Here is a 6,817-nt window from a genome sequence, read left to right as displayed (position 1 = left end):
GGATAAAAACCCTCACAGAAGTCTTAGATAAAAGTAACATATAACTTGATGGGTAAGGGAGATGATGTTGTGCAGTTGTCTTCTCAATTTCCTTCTCAAAATGGAGATGGTGTTGAAAATGGTAGATGCAGTGTTAAGTGGCTGTAATATAGACATAGGAAAGGATATAACTGATTTGTGTATTCATTCAGCAAATTGAGTACTTATACGTCTGTCCTATAATATCTTAAACAGAATATCCCCCTACTTACTGCTTTATGATGCTTTATCATCACACATAACACTTTTCCAAGTGAGGCGTTCAAGGGAATGGCTGGATATCTATAAAATCATTTATCAGGAGTGATACAGATCAGGAATTTGTAACTTTGCTAAGAAGATGGGCATCTTAGTAAACAGCAATCATTTCTTCGTTCTGCTTCATCAGCTTAATGTTAAAACTATAAAGTTGCTACACATGGACTTTAATGAAATAAAGCATGTAATAGGAAACATGAAACTGACTCTTTCAAGCAGTAGTTCTCAAAGTGTGGTCCCAGGACTGGCAACATCAGCATTGCTTGAGCACTTGTTAGAAATTCAGATTTTCAGGTCACTCCAAGGATGCTGAGTCAGAGAGCCTAGGACTGAGTTCAGCAACCCCCCAGGTAGTTTGTTTCAACAAACCACCCAGGTGGTCCCACTACCACACTGACTTTCTGAAGCTGCTAAGATGCATCAAAAACAAAGAAGATGAGCAAAGGAAAAAACTCCAAGTGAATGTGAAGCCAACTATCTCAAGATAGACAAAAGAAAACGTTTAATTTCTCATCCTACAACAAGGAAAATGTTCATAATTACTTGGAAATATTTTGCTCACCACTTTAAATAGAATGTTTTTGATTGTTAAAGCACGATGATGGCTGTTATATTTTATGTCTCCTGATATTTATTTAGTACTAAAAACTCTGATAGTGCCTAAATGGGATTTTAAAAAAATGTGATTCACTGAATAGGAAATTTCTTTTTGCATCTTTCCTTAATATCTAAATCAGAGGTGACCAAAAGCATTTTGATCTAAAGTGTCATATGAACATTATTAATGAGGAAACAGAGAGGGAAATGATATTTTTAAATATAAATTTTATTATTTCCAAGTTCTTTGTTCAAAAGTTACCTATATGTGATAACACTCTAACTTTTATTGTTTTGTAATCATTGTAAATAATCATCTCAAATAATACACTGTTGGCTGTGGAAACACACATGATAAATATAATTCATCTTAAGTTCTTAAGTGCAAATTTTAATAATGAACAGCTCTTACAAACCCATCAAAGTAAAAAACCAAGCTAAAGTCTCTGAAGTTTTTGCACATTAAATACAAGCACATGATAAAGACTGTTTAAAATGAAATGCTTTCTCTTTGTGTTAGCCTACATGGCCAGAAAGTCACACCCAGGTGTACTAGCCAAGATCAACCACACTGGTGACAGGCCCCAGAATTCAGAAGTAAGAATGCAGTAAGTTACTGCTGATTAATTTTATCAGAACTTCTCAAAGCATTCATCCTAAAGTTGTTCTTAGGGCCTCAGGTGGTTTCGTTTATTTATTAGAGACCTCTAGAAGAACAACTTTCATTATCTTCTACATACCATATCCATCCACCTTACCATGTTTGTATTTAAGAATGCGTCACTAAATAGATGCACAGACAAAATCAACTGGTGCTAATATCGCTAATTCAACAGGTGCTAATGTGAAAATAATGATGGCTACAAATTAAACAGCTGGTGCTCTGTCTGCTTTTTTTTTCTTAATGTGAATATAAACAGATCTGTGCTATGTATAGATTCACATAGAATCCAATGATGTCTATGTAATACTCTCCTTTTGAGCATCTATAAATATTTATTCACGGTCTTGGATTATAAATCCTTTCTTAATTCGTACTCACTATTTTTTATCACATAAACCTGTCTTGAAAACGATGGCACAAATGGCTGAAGAGTGAAAAAATTAGCATGTCTGAATGCTAATTAAGCTGAATTAGTAGTGACCACTAGTTCTAATATCCAGTTCCGTTAATTTGTTCTTGCTGAGGTAAGATTTTATAAAGGCCCTGAAATGCAATTTGGTTTTCAATGCCATTTGCCAATGTTTTTTTTGAAAGCAGGATTTATTGAGAGGACAGAAAAGCTCCCACAGTGGGAGGAAACTCGAAGGATTTGCCCTCATTTGCCAAAGTTTTATTGCTCTTCTACTATGGGCAATATCATATTGTTTTCTATCTCTAGTTACATTGTACCTGATGATTTATCACTGGAGATAGTAGAAGGGCCAGTTAATTTAGCCCTTAACTGCATTAAATTGAGAAATTAATGAAGAACTGTAGACTTAAATGAGAAAATTGATACAAGGAATTCTTTCTCATAAAGCATCTGAAAAATGAAAGCCTGCTGTTGACTTGGGTCTTCTGTCAGTTAGCACTTCCTGTCTCACACAAGCCAGGATGAGATTGTAAGCTATCCTAAGAATTCGATGTGTCTTCCTACTTACAAGTAAAAAAAGATAACAGCATGCACCAGATTGACCAGTTGTTTCTACCAATTGACTGAAATAATCAGGTGTTCTGAAATCATATCATCTGAATTGTCCAGGCAACATGGGCAACATGGTCAAACCAGTAAACTTAAAAAACTAACCTCATGAAGCTTGCTCAAAACAATTTAAATATCTGATAATTTTAATATTCAGCAGAAATAAAAATGCATTACTACAACAGTTGAATTATGAGAATGTAAAGTTGTGAGTATTACAATAATCAAAATGTCAAGATGTGAATTCGTTAAATAAAAGTCACCCATAAAATAAAATATTAAACATATTCACCTTAATTATTATAGCATAAATGGCATGGAGTGATATCTGTGTTATATTTCAGTTAAAAAGCAGATTACATTGCCATATTTCCGTAAGACTCAATATTTCTTTAAAATACATGTATGATGTGTTTGTACATGTTCTCCAAAATGTTAGAAGAGATCATTATATTTCTTTAGTTGATATTTTCATTTTTATATATATCTCAATATCTTTGGGGGTACAAATGGTTTTTGGTCACATGGATGCTTTGCATAGTGATGAAGAGGTCTGTGCTTTAAGTGTTCCTGTCATCACCACTAGCACTCATTGTATCCGAGGGGTGTCTTTTCACTCCTCCCCTACTTCTCACTTTCCGCCTTCAGAGTCTCCAGTGTCCATTATACCATTCTAATTAGTTCATATTTCCTTTTTAATTATTTTATTTGTCTAATATTTCTTTACTGATTATGTATTGCTATATAATAAGAACAAAGCAATGCATATTCATTGCATATTTTTCATGAGGTGCATTTATTGGGACATAATTGCAGAAAACTCCAACATTTTTGACAAAGCCAAAGAAAATATCCCCAAGAGTGGTCTCTGATCTGTTGCTTCTGAAGAACCAAGCTTCATGTGTGAGAAACTCCCCACTTACTTAGCAGAGTTTGTTGCGCATTGTCCTTAAAATGTTTGTGGCTTCCTTCTTTTGGCATTAAAGATGAATGTGATTTTTCAGGATATTTCCCCCATTGCTTCTTGCTCTTCTTTAATAGGATGCCAGAATTTCTGATTGCGGAAGTATACTATCACATAAGCAAAAAGTAGTCCTCTATTTGTGGACACGATTAAGTCCTAAATGTTTGTGTTATTGAGTTGGTGGTTTCCATCTCAGAATGCATTTTCTCTTTAAAAACCATTACCTACTATTGCTGTGTTCCAAAATTTATATATACTTGGAGACTGTCATTGTTCTCATGGAGAACAATCAATGGAAGCTTTGCCAGCATATGTAATGGCTGTTCAGAGGATTGGCTTGGGCAGCTAGAAATGAGGGCATTCTCTGGAATCTTTTCCTCCCCTTTTCTACTAAACACTTGGGAGAGTAGCTTCCTGGTCCCTGGCAGCAAATTCCACAAACAGGGCAGGGCAGGGGTTAAGGAGGGAACAGTGAGAGCAAGGAAGCTTGTGTGTCACCAGGGGTAAACCCTCTAGCAAAGAGCAGGGATCTGAGGGTCAAAGTGGAGCTCTCAGAGCTAGACCTCAAGGTCCATGCCTTGATCCCGGACCAAAAGCTAGGACTCTGATTTCTAACTCAGCTCCTTAGCAGCTGGGTAACCAGAAGCCTCAGCTTCCTGAAACCCACCATCAAGGGATGTCCAGATGCCTGTCTCTTGCTTTCCCAACATGAATTCAGCACACAGTCCTCTTTTGAATCTCTTTAGATTATCACTGCTCACAAAACAGGAAAGACTGTGATAGCAACAACAATAATGTCTAAGTATACTTACCTTATAGTTCTGCAAATTGCACAGCACTTGTCAACATAACTCCTCATTTGTCCTAGAAACTCGCAGGAATTATATATATGCTTCCTGATTTTTTTCTTGTCAATTTTAATGACATCACGGGTATGTAAAATGTAAATCTTACTGCAGGCCTTTGTGTCTTGCACTTTCATGGCAAATCATCTTCAGATTTTTATCCGAGAGCATGAGGCTCTGCAGAGCATTCTGGAGTAGAGGAGACAAATAATACCAACAATGCTCCCATGATGCCTCTGGGGCTGGAAGTAAGAGAAATATGGAGGAGAAGGAGAGCAGAGAGCAGTCCAGAGTTATCTCCTCCTTCCAATGGGACAGACTTCCAAGAATCAAAGATGTAATGGAAAGACCAGTGGAAGAAAGAAGGTAGAAAAAGTCTTTTGACCACCTGAATGAGGAACTTATGTTCAGGTGGCCTTTTAGTATATAAAGAAATGTGGCTATTGTACATATAATGGAATGTGCCTACAGTGCTAAGTCACTACAGGACAACTTGCACTCCATTTTGCAGATATCTCCCTGGGACTCGCCAGAAACATTTCTGCATTGCATGGAATCCTATCTCTGCTTGATCTCTGACTCTAGACTCTGTTGTGTGTCCAAGGTGCTAGTCTATCATGAATAATGTAGAAAGTATGTTGACTACAACAAAAAATTTGCTCTTATCATGGAGTGATGCCATTTTTTACAGTAATACTCCCAGTACTTAAAGAATCAGGGTCAAACTACGTCTTCTTTATTAAATGGAACTTTATTAAATGTGCATGTGGACCTGCATTCAGAGGCACACATGGGATGTGAAAATGCTCCAGAAGGCTCAAGAAAGATAACTGAGGCATTCGTTTAACATATGCAACAAAAATGGAAACAAAGTCAGAAAAAAGTTGTTTCCAATTTCTACTTCTTTGTGCTTTCAGTAAATATTGAGTGTTACAAGGATGTGCACCACTTTGGTTGTATCTAAAATGTAGGAGAGAAAAAAAAAAGCATAATTTATCTGAATTATCCTAGACCAACTTCTCAAAGTGCAGTGCTTGGAAACAATACCTGGGCCCCACCTCAAATTTTCTGAGTCCAAATCTCTTTGAAGGTGATTCCCAAAATCCATATTACTAGCAAACACCCTGAGTAAATGTAATGTGTGTCAAAAATTGAGACACACTGATCCTGACCATTGTTACAAAATTTACTGTAGAGACACCCAGTTCTCTATTATTAATTGTATAAGTTTATCTCATTTATATTAAGTATAAAATTTTAGTTGACTATATCAGGGGGCGGTATGAAATTTTTTCATGATTCCACATGTGGAAAAGACATGTTCTTTAGAAGCCTATAATGCAACTTTCTTATTCTTTACGTTTTAAATTATAAATTATTGCAAATATTTAGAAATCTATTACTAGAAATGTATTAAATAATTGTATGCCAACACAGGTAAATTTCTATATATGATCTAAATTTATGCTTTTTCACTAAGTTAAATTTTTAAAAAATTATTGGGTGCATTGCTGCCCCAATTACACTAAGACTTAAAATGTAGTAAGGGTAAATGTAATGTGTACATATTACATGTAATGTATAATATGTATATAAACCATCTAATTAAAAGTTCTTTAATAATCTTAACCCAGTTAGGCACATATATGAAAATACAGCAGATATATATGTATACACACACACACACACACATGCACACACACACAATGGAATATTATTCAGCCTTAAAAAAGAAGAAAATACTGCCATTTGTAACAACATAGATGAACCCAGGGGACATCATATAGAATCTTTTTTTTTTTTTTAATGTGGGATACAATTCAGGGTTAGTTATACAAATGGTCATAATGCAGGTACCCTTGATGATGAGGTGTGTCCCCCCCATGACAGTTTGCCATGACTGCCAATCCCTTTCTTATAGTATTATGATAATTGTTCAAGGTTCGCTTATGAGTGAGAATATGTGGTACTCAGTTCTTTGTTTCTGTGATAGATCGCTCAGTATTATATCCTCTAAGTTCATCCAAGTTGCTACAAAGTTTATAATTTTGTCCTTCTTTGTGGCTGCATAGTATTGCATCGCATATATGTACCACATTTTTTGGGGGGGGGGTTGGAGTCTCACTCTGTCACCCGGACTGGAGTGCGGTGGCCGCTTCCGGCCACCGCAGGCTCGACCTGCTGGGCTCGGGAGATCCTTCCGCCTTGGCCTTCCGAGTAGCTGGAATTACAGGCGTGCGCTACCACGCCCGGCTGATTTTTTGATTTATTGTAGAGATGAGGTCTCCCTACCCAGGCGGGTCTCGAACCCGCGGGCTCAGGCAATCCACTCACCTCAGCCTCCCAAAGGCGCAGGATTACAGGCTGAGCCACCGAGCCCAGCTTGCACCACATTTTTTAAATCCAGTCTTTCAATGGGCAGTACGGTT

The sequence above is a fragment of the Carlito syrichta genome, unplaced genomic scaffold (genome assembly GCF_000164805.1).
Source record: "Carlito syrichta isolate Samal-C Ts95f unplaced genomic scaffold, Tarsius_syrichta-2.0.1 Scaffold304274, whole genome shotgun sequence".
Taxonomy (NCBI): domain Eukaryota; kingdom Metazoa; phylum Chordata; class Mammalia; order Primates; family Tarsiidae; genus Carlito; species Carlito syrichta.
Note: the sequence above shows the minus strand (reverse complement) of the source record.